The sequence below is a fragment of the Salvelinus sp. IW2-2015 genome, linkage group LG23, assembly GCF_002910315.2.
Source record: "Salvelinus sp. IW2-2015 linkage group LG23, ASM291031v2, whole genome shotgun sequence".
Taxonomy (NCBI): domain Eukaryota; kingdom Metazoa; phylum Chordata; class Actinopteri; order Salmoniformes; family Salmonidae; genus Salvelinus; species Salvelinus sp. IW2-2015.
The window spans coordinates 49,059,929-49,074,443 of record NC_036863.1 but is presented as its reverse complement, the minus strand read 5'-3'; the positions used below and the strand labels follow the sequence as shown (position 1 = coordinate 49,074,443).

The 14,515-nt window shown below is 46.5% G+C and overlaps 1 protein-coding gene across 2 annotated transcripts in view; it reads right to left on the bottom strand.

Moving 5' to 3' along the window:
* Window positions 1–14,515, bottom strand: part of LOC111950482 (Krueppel-like factor 8) — a 111,205-nt gene that overhangs the window by 54,012 nt on the left and 42,678 nt on the right. The gene's annotated exons all lie outside the window — the stretch shown is intronic.

Sequence of the window (14,515 nt, the reverse complement as noted above, 5' to 3'; positions counted from 1 at the left end):
CTGCCAAAGCAAGTGAAATAAACAATAAAGAAAAGTGAGGAGAAACCAGAAAACTATTATCAACTGTGCAGTGTTTTTAACAATGTGCAAATAGTTGTAATAGGAAATAGTAGAGGAAGATCAGTAAACAGATAAATATGGGTTGTATTTACAATGTTCGTGCTCCACCGGTTGCCCTGTTTCCATAGCAGCGGGTCACAAATCCTGCTGCTGTGACGGCACATTGCTGTATTTCGCCTGACAGATACGGGAGTTTATCAATGTCTGATTTGTTTTCTAATTCTTTGTGGGTATGATCTGTGGGAKATATGTCTCTCTAATATGGTCATACATTTGGCAGGAMGTCGGGAATTGCAGCTCAGATTCCACCTCATTTTGCGGGCAGAGGGCACATAGCCCGTCTTCTCTCTATGGCGATCTCTCTCAAACAGCAAGACCATGGTCACGGAATCTGTACATAGTCAAGGATTTCCRTCATTTCGSGTCCGTCACAGTGGTCAGCTATTCTGAAACTGTGTACTCTCTGTTTAGGGACAGATAACATTCCAATTTGCTCCGTTTTTTTGGTTGATTCTTTCCAGTGTGTCAAATAGTTATCTCTTTGCTTTCTCGTGATTTGGTTGTGTTGCTGTCCCGGGGCTCTGCGGGGTCTGTTTGTGAACAGAGCACCAGAAACAGCTTGCTGAGGGGGCTCTTCTCTAGGTTCATCTCTCTGTAGGTGAGGGATTTGTGGTGAAATGTGTGGGCATCGCTTCCTTTCAGGTGGTTGTAGCACTCTGGATTTTGATCATTAGCGGGCATAGTCTTAATTCTGTTCCGCATGTACTGCTTGGGGTTATGCTTTGTACATGAAGGTTGTTTTTGAAGAATTCTGCATGCGATGTCATTTAGAAAATAGCCTCCAACACTCTACTCAGCAAATTGGATGCAGTCGATCACAGTGCCATCCGTTTTGTCACCAAAGCCTCATATACTACCCACCACGGCGACCTGTATGCTCTCGTCGGCTGGCCCTCGCTTCATACTCGTCGCCAAACCTACTGGCTCCKGGTCATCTGGCTCCAGTAAGTCTTTGCTAGGTAAAGCTCCGCCTTATCTCAGCTCACTGGTCACCATAGCAACACCCACCTGTAGCAAGCGCTCCAGCAGGTATATTTCACTGGTCATCCCCAAAGCCAACACCTCCTTTGGCCGCCTTTCCTTCCAGTTCTCTGCTGCCAATGACTGGAACGAACTGCAAAGCTGCAAGCTGGAGACTTATATCTCCTCACTAACTTTAAGCATCACTTGTCAGAGCAGCTTACCGATCACTGTACCTGTACACAGCCCATCTGTAAATAGCCCATCCAACTACCTCATCCCCATATTGTTATTTATCTTCTTGCTCGTTTGCACCCCAGTATTTCTACTTGCACATCATCATCTGCACATCTATCACTCCAATGTTAATGCTAAATTGTAATTATTTCGCCACTATGYTCTATTTATTGCCTTACCTCCCTAATCGTACTACATTTGCACACACTGTACACATATTTTTTCTATTGTGTTATTGACTGTACGTTTGTTTATGTGTAACTCTGTGTTGTTGTTTTTGTCGCACTGCTTTGCTTTATCTTGGCCAGGTCGCAGTTGTAAATGAGAACTTGTTCTCAACTGGCCTACCTGTTTAAATAAAGGTGAAATATCTATATATTTTTTAAATGCATAGTCTCATTTGGGTGTTTGTCCCATTTTGTGAATTCTTGGTTGGTGAGTGGACCCGAGACCTGACATCTAGAGCAGTGGGTTCTATAACTGATTTAAGTATTGGGGACAAACACTGAATTGAGACTCTGCATGCAGAACTCTGCAAAAGCATCGTCTGTGTACAACGTAAAACACCAAATAATGCATGCAGAGCAGAATTAAAGACCATACCCGCTAATGCTCAAAATCCAGGAAAGAGACATTAAATTCTACAACCACCTAAAAGCAAGCGATTCCCAAACCTTCCATAACAAAGCCATCACCTACAGAGAGATMAACCTAGAGAAGAGTCCCCTCAGCCAGCTGGTCCTGGGGCTCTGTTAACAAACACAAACACACCCCACAGAGCCCCAGGACAGTAACACAATTACACCTAACCAAATCATGAGAAAACAAAAAGATAATTACTTGACCCATTTGAAAAAACTAACCAAAAAAACTAAGCAAACTGGAATGCTATTTGTCCCTTAACACAAGAACTGCTGGGCCACAAGGAACCCCCCTTCAATCTAACAAGCAGTCATTTAGACAGCAACATTTTAACAGTGTTATTAATATATATATATATCATAGTATACATTATTTTTGTGGGATGCCTTTGTTACAACTATGAAACAGAAAGCATGTGTGTTAAAAACACGGAAAAAGCTTATATTTATAACTACTAAATAAAATACCCCATTCCACAGACGCACGGTGAGCAATTAGAAAACGTCAGTAGTGTGCTTGAGAAAGTGAAAATCTGCACAAAACCAATAATGGCATTGTAATGAATATACAATGAATATAATATATTGTAATGAATATAAAAGTGTCGATATATGACAGCAGTCATATATCTCGTTTCTCTGTCATCAAAATGMAGGTAAGGCATGATCTCTCTGGAACGATTCCGTGACATGGTTTTTCCAAAGAATGTATCCCACACACACGTTTGAGCAGAAGCTCTCCGTACACGTTCCGCCGAATGCTCCACGCACATACAGGAATGAAATGAACGCTTCCAGGTCATCAACAGGCAGTGTCTCCTTGCTCCCTGTGCACCTCCGCCACAGTAAAGTGGGCTGTGCGTCCATGCCACGTAAACAACGAGTGTGTTGCCAATATTGATTTTAGCCGGAGATGTATAGCGCCTGCTCGCTCAGTGATGACATTTAGTGCTGATAAATCGGCCCGTAGCATCGTCACCGGCTTATTCTACCCAAACGGTGCCATCCCTTTCTAATGCTCAACGTTTCCTTTGGTGGTGGCGCGGGCAACTGCTCAGTGAGCACCGCTCTGGCTGTTTAACGCTTAGGCCTCGCCATGTATAGGCTCAGACGGAYGCCCGGAATCAGAAGGATAATCATCAGAGATGTCATGATTCATTTCTTCCCCACCACCTGAGTTGWTTTCAGTCGGATGTTGTAGCATCCATTCGTCTCGGCCTTTTTGCCGTTGTACATTTTTTGACACTCTCACTGCGTAGGAGTCGACTGAGTCGACTGCTACAGTGGCGCGTGGATTGATATAGGGTACATACCATTTTGAGATTACAATTAGAACATACAGTATCAATAAAATTTAATGGGCAGCCCTGTTCTTCATTCACAACTGGTGATTACATAATTATGCATCGTTCGCTTCCCCTCGCTCATCAACTCACCCATTCTCCCCAATCATACTCGACTCCATTTATTTCATCTGTTATGTGTGTGAAATTAGTTTGGGTATAGTTTATGTTCAGTTGAGGCAATTATCAGGGTGATTATCAACTGGGCACGGGCACCTTCCACTGTCGGGAGGAGGAGGGGCAATGGGGGAAAACCTTTTTAAAAAATGACATGCCCTCTTAAAACTGGTTGTAACTCCAGTTCTGTTTATGATATTACAATTCTAACAGCAGTATGTAATATAGACTTATTTAGSAAATGGTCAGTCACAGTGGTATTCTGCCACTGTGTACTCTCTGTTAACACTAGATTCACTAAAGCATTCATTTGACTGCTCATGATTTTCTATTTTTGTTATTACTCTGCCATTTTTTAAGTCACGCCCCCCTCTGTCCTTCACCAAAATGAAGGAACGCTTTGACTATGTACAGACTCAGTGAGCATAGCCTTGCTATTGAGAGAGGCTGCCGTAGGCAGACCTGGTTCTCGATAGAAGACTGAGGTGCACTTCCTAACCTCCTGCCAAATGTATGACCATATTAGAGACACATACAGGGCCTTCAGAAAGTATTCACACCCCTTGACTTTTTCCACATTTTGTTGAGTTACAACCTAAAATGGATTAAATTMAGATTTTTGTCACTGGCCTACACACAATACCCCATAATGTCAAAGTGGAATTATGTTTTTAGAAATGTGTACAAATGAAGCAAAAATGAAAGGCTGAAACGTCAACACCTTTGTTATGGCAAGCCTAAATAAGTTCAAGAGTAAAAAATAAATTAAAAAAAGTCACAAAATAATTACCTGGACTCACTCTATGCTTGGTATGTCAACAGCACCACCCTCGATCGCATGGCGCTACAGAGGGTGGTGCGGACACCCCAATACGTCACTYGGGCCGAGCTCCCTGCCATCCAGGACCTCTATARCAGGCGGTGTGAAAGGAGACTGTRCTCTTTGCTTCCGCACGGCAAGCGGTACCYGTGCATGAAGTCTGACACCAATAGGCTCCTGAACAGCCTCTATCSCCAAGTCATGAGACTATTTAAATAGCTAACAGAATGGCTACGTGGACTGAGTAGACGCATGTATTTAAAAAAATTTTTTTTTGCCTCGTCTCTATGCACACCTACAGGACTCTACACACTCACTGACACTCCAACACACACACACACACACACATAACATGCACACACATCAGGGTTTCCTTAGGAAACTGTGGGGACGGATATGTGTGTCCGGCACCATTTTCATTTAACCGGACATTTAAGAAATGTACTGGATTCATATGCATTGGGTGTGTAACCTGATTAGGGCGTCCACCCACGGTACTCAGAATGCCAGAAATCACTTTTAGTTTCTGCTAAGATGAATTAACAGACCATGCAACGGCGTGCATCATTCTTACCGAATCCCCATGAGATGTTACAATACATAGGTGGCACTTCCGCCCGGCTAGGGGAAGCTTTCCCTAAAGTACATTGAATTAAACTGCTAAAATGATATAGCCTAAATAGCTCATTTACATATGTAAATAAAATGATGCAAAATAGGGTACTACATCAGAAAGCATGATTCGGCCACACAGTCCACACTTCTTAAACGAAAAAAAGGCTGTGGCTTTAAAATCGTATAGCCTACAGTTAAGAGTCTTAAGAGTCTATTGACACACCCGTGCGTTTATCTGAGAAACATAATAAAACAATCCCCATCAAAATGTCAGTTTAAATTAGAGATACATTTTTTTTTTTTTCGGCTGCATCCGCCTACGTCGGCCTTCCGCATCTGCGGTGGAAGGTGGCCGAGCCGTAGCGGTGTTCGCCAGACCACGAGACGCCCGGGAAAATATATGACCCCGCCGTGTAAAGGGGAGACTCTCATYAACACGARGGTGMTCTCCGTTTTGCTCTACGACCCCCACAAGCCCCACGGGACTGGTCTGAATTTGGTAACGCTGATGTACAAACTTCTGTAGCGTCCAAACCGTTTGGGCTACAAACCAACATGACCCCACRGTGTYAAGGGGAGACTCTCACAAACAGATGGTGTTCTCCGTTTTGCTCTACGACCCCCACAAGTGTCATGGGACTCATCMGAAGCTAACCCATACAAATGAATGGAAGTATGGAGGTAGATGATTCTCACAAAAATAAGGGGTTAAATATGTGACCATCTCAATACAATCCCATATGTTAGCTTAGAAGAATCTAGCAATGATCAACAAACAATTCGACAGTGCTTGAAGAAGAATTTTGAAAATAATAAAATYGGCATATGTCGCCCAATCCAGGTGTGGAACACTCTTAGAGACTTACCCAGAAAGACTCACAGCTGTAATCGCTGCCAAATGTGATTCTAACGTGTATTGACTCAGGMGGTTGAATACTTATCTAATCATGATACTGTATATGAGTGTTTTTCCCCCCACTTTGACATCAAGAGTATTTTGTGCCGATCACTAGCAAGAAATGACACCTTTTAATCCCATTTAGTCACAACAYATGGGGATAAAGTCCAGGGGTGTGAATACTTTGACGGCTCTGTAGCATATTTCCCTCAGATTACACAGACCTGAATTTGAAAACAAATCCAATCTTGATAAACTCCCATATCAATTCGGTGAAATACCACAGTGTGCCATCACAGCAGCAAGATGTGTGACCTGTTGCCACAAGAAAAGGGCAACCAGTGAAGAACAAACACCATTGTAAATACAACCTAATGTCAACATGTTTCCKATGCCAATAAAGCCCATTGAATTGAATTGAGAGAGAAAGAAAGAATTGGCTGCAATATGGAACTGTTTAGGTGTGGGGGTGGGGAAGGAGGGAGGAGGGGCAGACATGTGACCCAGCTGCAGCAGATTCCTCACAGAGGTGTGGTCCCCCAATCAGCCTAGGTGTGGCTCCACACACACACACACACACACACACACACACACACCACACCCCTCCCCCTTCACACATGCTGTCCTCTCCCAATGCCCATTGTAGAAGAACAGAGACCCCTCTATAGCCACAAAAGTAAGCAGTGAGCTCAATGTGATGCGACACCTCTGACTAGCTAGCTAACCACGACAGACAGAGAGAAGTAGATCCACAAAGAGTCAGTCAGGAAGGCTACAGGCTCAGGATGGCTAACTAGGCTAGCTTCCTCTCTCCCTCCCTTCTCTTCCACTGGGAGAATCTCAATGGCATACTCCTCTCTCCTTGCCTCCTTCTCAAAACTCATTGGATGAGAAAGCCAGCGGTCCCTCCCTTCTGACCTTCTCCTCCAATGGGTTTTGAGAAAGAGGCGAGGAAGAGGACGCAATGAGTATGCAATTGAGATTCTCCCCCTTTCTCTCTATCTGTACTAGGCTACTTCCTGTGTTCACCCAGCGCTTTGAGAAGAGAGAGCTGAGATGCCAGCTGAGGGGGCAAGGGGCTTGGGGGACTGTTTGTATGCATGTGTCAGAGAGAAAGAGAGAGACATKGGGGCTAAGAGTATGTGGGGTATGCTTGTGTCTCCCCTCACCTGGGACCTTCACACCTGGAGTTCCAGGAAAAAGAGGGTGGGTTGGGTGGGACCCCAGCCCTGCTTGTCCCACTACAGGAAGTTACAGAGAGAGAGGGGGAGGAGGAGAGGGTGGGGTGTGGGGGAGGGAGGAGAGGGTGGGGTGGGTGGGAACCAGCCCTGCTTGTCCCACTACAGGAAGTTACAGAGAGAGAGGGGAGGGAGGAGAGGGTGGGTGGGTGGGAGCGGAGGAGAAGGTGGGGTGGGTGGGACCCAGGTGGACCCCAGCCCTGCTTGTCCCACTACAGGAAGTTACAGAGAGAGGGGGAGGGAAGAGGTGGGTGGGTGGGACCCCAGTGGGACCCCAGCCCTGCTTGTCCCACTACAGGAAGTTACAGAGAGAGAGGGGGAGGGAGGAGAGGGTGTGGTGGGTGTGACCCCACCCTGTTTATCCCACACAGGAAGTTACAGAGAGAGAGGGGGAGGGAGGAGAGGGTGGGTGGGTGGGACCCCAGCCCTGCTTGTCCCACTACAGGAAGTTACAGAGAGAGAGGGGGAGGGAGGAGAGGGGTGGGTGGGTGTGACCCAGCCCTGTTTATCCCACTACAGGAAGTTACAGAGAAGAGAGGGGGAGGGAGGAGAGGGTGGGGGTGGGTGGACCCCAGGGTGGGACCCCAGCCCTGTTTTTCCCACTACAGGAAGTTACAGAAGGAGGAGGGAAGAGAGGGTGGGGTGGGTGGAACCGGGTGGGTGGACCGGTGACCAGCCCTGCTTGTCCCACTACAGGAAGTTACAGAGAGAGGGAGGGGGGGTGTGACCCCAGCCCTGTTTTTCCCACTACAGGAAGTTACAGAGAGAGAGGGGAAGGGAGGGAGAGAAGGGGGAGGGAGGGGAGAGAGAGGGAGTGGGAAGAGAAAGTAGAAGGCAGAAGGGTGAAGAGAGCATGGGAGAGAAAGAGGGTGGGATAGAGGAAGGGGAAACAGGAAACAGGATCGGGAGTGAGAGGGACAGCAAGGGTGGGATAGAGGGAGGGAATGAGGGGCAGACAAAAAAGAAAGAAAAAGAGAGAGCGTTGCGAGTGTGAGAGAGGGGAAGACCGTGTGTGACAGAGAGCGAGAGGGGGGAACAGAGTGACATTTGGGTCAGTGCTCTTCCCTCCTCTCCTCCCCTGTCACCACACCTCGGTGGCTGCCTGGCTGTGTCCCTCCCTGTGGGTACCGCACATGGGCACAGTGTGGCCTGTCGTCTGGAAACACACACGCCTGTATCCACAGACACAAAATTGGACACAGGAGTCTCTGGGACCATGTGGGCTTTAACAGCACACAGTGACACAAGGCCCATCACAGTGCCATCCTGTTTTGTACCAAAGCCCCGTATACTACCCACCACTCGATCTGTTGCTCACTGCGACTTGTATGCTCTCGCTACATATTTGTCACCAAAACCCAGGCTCCAGGTCATCTATAAGTCTTTGCTAGGGTAAAGCCCTGCCTTATCTCAGCTCACTGGTCACCATAGCAACACCCACCCGTAGGAAGCGCTCCAGCAGGTATATCTCACTGGTCATCCCCAAAGCCAACACTTCCTTTGGCCGCCTTTCCTTCCAGTTCTCTGCTGCCAATGACTGGAACCGAATTGCAAAAAACAACTGAAGCTGGAGACTCTATATCCCTCACTAGCTTTAAGCACCAGCTGTCAGAGCAGCTCCAACAGTACCTGCCCACAGTCCATCTGTAAATAGCCCACTCAACTACCTCCTCCCCATTTGCTATTTATCTTCTTGCTCATTTGCACCCCATTATCTCTACTTGCACATCATCATCTGCACATCTATCACTCCAGTGTTTATTGCTAAATTGTAATTATTCCCACTATGGCCTATTTATTGCCTCCTAATCTTACTACATTTGCACACACTGTACATATATTTTCTATTGTGATTGACGTCTGTTTATCCCATGTGTAACTCTGTGTTGTTGTTTTTTGTCGCACTGCTTTGCTTTATCTTGGCCAGGTCGCACTTGTAAATGAGAACTTGTTCTCAACTGGCCTACCTGTTAAATAAAGTGGATAAAAAAAAACAAATATAAAAAATTGCCATTGACTATGAGGTGAGGGAAAATGGGATAGATCCAGCTGAAGGGAAGTGACAGTACGTTCTGTCTACTGGAACTGTTACCCGCGGACTTCATGTTGGTTCAGTATGAAGTAAGACAGTTTATGGTTTACCATCGCGACTCACAGATGACACCGACACAAATAGAAGACCACAGCCAAGAGGCGACTGAGGGGAAGAGAACACAGACAGACACATAATAAAACGCTCTGTCTCGACGCACCACACACAAAATTACACCGGCATATACAGCAAACACGTCACACACAGTGACCTGGCCTTGCCCCTCTCCTCCAGTTTCAGTGCTGCCTCTCAGTGGCTGCTATGAAGTCTGCCACTCTGACCTCGGTGTCTTCTGCTTAACAGTCATAATGAATAAGGAGCATAATTGTAGTGGGGCACTCTGGCCCCACACACACACACACACACACACACACACACACACACACACACACACACACACACACACACACACACACACACACACACACACACACACACACACACCACACACACACACACACACACACACACACAGTCTTCCTCTGGTGGAGAGTAGCTGAATCAAACACACTTCCACGTAAGAGAGAAAAACGTCCTGTTTACCATGCAGGCGGATGAGGGAGGGAGGTTTTCTAGGCTCTAGTCTTAGGTTCTGCAGGCGGATGAGGGAGGGAGGTTTCTAGGCCTAGTCTTATGTTCTGCTCAGGCGGCATGAGGGAGGGAGGTTTCTAGGCTCTAGTCTTTATGTTCTTGCAGGCGGATGAGGGAGGGGAGGTTTCTAGGCTCTAGTCTTAGTTCTGCAGGCGGGAGAGGGAGGGAGGTTTCTAGGCTCTAGTCTTAGGTTCTGCAGGCGGATGAGGGAGGGGAGGTTTCTAGGCTCTAGTCTTAGGTTCTGCAGGCGATGAGGGAGGAGGTTTTCTAGGCCTCTAGTCTAGGTTCTGCAGGCGGTAATGAGGAGAGGGAGCAGGTTTCTAGGCACTAGTCTTAGGTTCTGCAGGCGTGAGGGGAGGAGGTTTCTAGGCTCTAGTCTTAGAGTTTTGCAGGCGATGAGGGAGGGAGGTTTCTAGGCTCTAGTCTTAGTTCTGCAGGCGATGAGGGAGGAGAGTTTCTAGGCTCTAGTCTTATGTTCTAATAGGCTCAAAAGCTTACCACTGTTTGCTTTTCCTCCGTATGACACCTAGGAGCACTGGGTGAGAGGAGAAGAGGGGGTGGAGAGGAGAAAAGGGAGGGGAGGAAGGATGAGATGAGAGAAGGGCGAGGAAAGAGGAGAGTGGAGTGGCCACAGGAGATGATGAGAAAAATAAGATATTGTACAGTATGAGAGAGGGAGAGGAGAACAGAGAGCTAGAGGGGTAGTAGGAGAGAGAGGAGAGGGAACAGAGAGCTAGAAGGGTGTAGGAGAGAGTGGAGAGAACAAGAGCTAGAGGGTAGTAGAGGAGAAAGGGAACAGGGAAGAGAGTAGAGGGTAGTAGGAGAGAGAGGAGAGGAACAGAGAGCTAGAGGGTAGTAGGAGAGAGAGGAGAGGGAACAGAGAGCTAGTAGGAGAGAGAGGAGGCTGTGAGGTTCACAGAGATTCGTTACACAATCACTGTAACTGTAAGGCTGGAGTACACTCACCACCCACCCCTCTTGCCTCCCTCTACATGGCTAGGGCATGGGGCTGGGGCTGAGGATGATGTTAAAGATTCAATGTATAGCCAATTAGAATTTGTGGTCTGTATATTTTTATATATTTCACTTAGGATAACATCAACAACACAGCCTTTTGGTTTGGAGGGTTTGTATTTTGTCCTGTAGTGTGTGTGTGTGTATGTGTTGTATATATACATATAAAATTAGAAATATCAGAAATGAGCAATGCCAGAGACAGGAATATATATATATATATATATAATAATACACACACATATATATACACCACACACACATATATAATACATTACATATATAACACTGCTCCAAAAAAATAAAGGGAACACTTAAACAACACAATATAACTCCAAGTCAATCACACTTCTGTGAAATCAAACTGTCCACTTAGGAAGCAACACTGATTGACAATACATTTCACATGCTCTTGTGCAAATGGAATAGACAAAAGGTGGAAATTATAGGCAATTAGCAAGACACCCCCAATAAAGGAGTGGTCTGCAGGTGGTGACCACAGACCACTTCTCAGTTCCTATGCTTCCTGGCTGATGTTTTTGGTCACTTTTGAATAATGGCGGTGCTTTCACTCTAGTGGTAGCATGAGACGGAGTCTACAACCCACACAAGTGGCTCAGGTAGTGCAGCTCATCCAGGATGGCACATCAATGCGAGCTGTGGCAAGAAGGTTTTCTGTGTCTGTCAGCGTAGTGTCCAGAGCATGGAGGCGCTACCAGGAACAAGCCAGTACATCAGGAGACGTGGAGGAGGCCGTAGGAGGGCAACAACCCAGCAGCAGGACCGCTACTCGCCTCCGCCAAAATCCAGAAAATCACATTGGATGATTTTAAGTAATTATTTGCAATGTATTGCATGACATAGTATTTGATCACCTACCAACCAGTAAGAATTCCGCTCTCACAGACTGTTTTTCTTTTAAGAAGCCCTCCTGTTCTCCACTCATTACCTGTATTAACTGCACCTGTTTGAAACTCGTTACCTGTATAAAAGACACCTGTCCACCACACTCAATCAAACAGACTCCAACCTCTCCACAATGGCCAAGACCAGAGAGCTGTGTAAGGACATCAGGGATAAAATTGTAGACCTGCACCAAGGCTGGCATGGGCTACAGGACAATAGGCAAGCAGCTTGGTGAGAAGGCAACAACTGTTGGCGCAATTATTAGAAAATGGAAGAAGTTCAAGATGACGGTCAATCACCCTCGGTCTGGAGCTCCATGCAAGATCTCACCTCGTGGGCATCAATGATCATGAGGAAGGTGAGGGATCAGCCCAGAACTACACGACAGGACCTGGTCAATGACCTGAGAAGAGCTGGGACCACAGTCTCAAAGAAAAACCATTAGTAACACACTACGCCGTCATGGATTAAAATCTCTGCAGCGCACGCAAGGTCCCCCTGCTCAAGCAAGCGCATGTCCCAGGCCCGTCTGAAGTTTGCCAATGACCATCTGGATGATCCAGAGGAGGAATGGGAGAAGGTCATGTGGTCTGATGAGACAAAAATAGAGCTTTTTGGTCTAAACTCCACTCGCCGTATTTGGAGGAGAAGAAGGATGAGTAAACCCCAAGAACACCATCCCAACCGTGAAGCATGGAGGTGGAAACATCATTCTTTGGGGATGCTTTTCTGCAAAGGGGACAGGTACGACTGCACCGTATTGAGGGGAGGATGGATGGGGCCATGTATCGCGTGATCTTGGCCAACAACCTCTTCCCTCAGTAAGAGCATTGAAGATGGGTCGTGGCTGGGTCTTCCAGCATGACAACACCCGAAACACACCGCCAGGGCAACTAAGGAGTGGCTCCATAAGAAGCATCTCAAGGTCCTGGAGTGGCCTAGCCAGTCTCCAGACCTGAACCCAATAGAAAATCTTTGGAGGGAGCTGAAAGTCCGTATTGCCCAGCGACAGCCCGAACCTGAAGGATCTGGAGAAGGTCTGTATGGAGGAGTGGCCAAAATCCCTGCTGCAGTGTGTGCAAACCTGGTCAAGAACTACAGGAAACGTATGATCTCTGTAATTGCAAACAAAGGTTTCTGTACCAATATTAAGTTCTGCTTTTCTGATGTATCAAATACTTATTGTCATGCAATAAAATGCAAATTAATTACTTAAAAATCATACAATGTGATTTTCTGGATTTTTGTTTTAGATTCCGTCTCTCACAGTTAAGTGTACCTATGATAAAAAATGACAGACCTCTACATGCTTTGTAAGTAGGAAAACCTGCAAAATCGCAGTGTATCAAATACTTGTTCTCCCCACTGTATATATATATTCCCTGTCTCTGTAATGTAATTGTAATGTATTTTACTTTTTGGCTTCAGAAGTAGCTTTAGACTGAACATTACTCTCTCAGTTTTGGGTTGAATGGTATTTCCAAGTCTCTGCTGTGCTTGTTCTGCGGTTTTGGTTTGTTAGGCGTCATTGTAAATAAGAATTTGTTCTTAACTGACTTGCCTAGTTAAATAAAGGTAAAAAAAAAAGAAAAAAATGAATACATTTTGGTTTGCTAGACATTTTTTTCAGGATAGTCCTTGTAGTAGAATCCTTCCAGGAAATTCTGTCAAAAATTAAGGTTCTAGGTTTGTAATTTTGATTTGGAGTGAAGGTCTTTGCCAAAAAAAATTGTATCACATTTTTTGGGCAGAAAAAGTCAGGCTCTCTCCCTCTCTCGCAAGGTGAGTAGGAGTGGGGTCAGAAGGGGGGCGAGGTGTGCAGCCTCAGTAACAGGAGGCTTGACATGGGGGGGGAGAAGGGGTGGGGCGGGGCAATAAAGCTCCCTCTCTATAACTGTGTCCAGGGGGGAGGGATGTGACTGGAGAGAGGACAGTACACGCGCAAGCACGCAGGCGTGACCCCGGGGCGGGGCAATAAAGCTCCCTCTCTATAACTGTGTCCAGGGGGGAGGGATGTGACTGGAGAGAGGACAGTACACGCGCAAGCACGCAGGCGTGACCCCTTCAGACCACACGCTGTAACTTCTGGCTGCTGATAGTTTTTCACACAATTCTTCATGTCTGAGCCCTCCCTCTCTTCCTACGGATATCATGGACCTCCAACCTCCTCAGATCCCTCTCTATCCACCAGTCTGTACAATATATGTGTCAACTCCACCAGCCCCAGCCAATTACCAATTTTCCCCAGCCCTGCCAGCCCCTGCCCTAGCCCCAACATGTCCCAGCCATGGCTCAGTTTAGCATAGTAGTAGAACACACAGTACATGATACACATTATATCCAGGAAAACTAGCTGAGACCCAGCAGTAAGTACCAGGTGGCTACTTCTCACTACATACAGTCCCTCAACATAGACACCGAACACAAATAGAAATGCAACATATCAAGTGTTGGTCCCATCTTTCATGAGCTGAAATAGAAAGAGCCCAGATATTTTCCATACGCACAAATGTGTTTACATGCCTGTTKGTGAGCAGTTCTCCTTTGCCAAGACAATCCATCCAGCTGACAGGTGTGGCTTATCCAGAAGCGGATTAAACAGCATGATCACTACATAGGTGCACCTTGTGCGGGGCACTCTAAAATGTGCAGTTTTGTCACGCAGCACAATGACACGGATGTCTCAAGTTGAGGGAGCACYGAGTCGGCATGCTGACTGCAGGAATGTCCACCAGAGCTGTTGGCAGAGAATTGAATGTTAATTTCTCTATCATACGCAGTCGCTTTAGAAAATATGTCAGTACGTTCAAACGGCCTCAGATCCCAGACCAAGTGTATGGTGTCGTGTGGGCGAGCGGTATGCTGATGTCAACATTGTGAACAGAGTGCCCCATGGTGGCGGTGGGGTTATGGTATGGGCAGA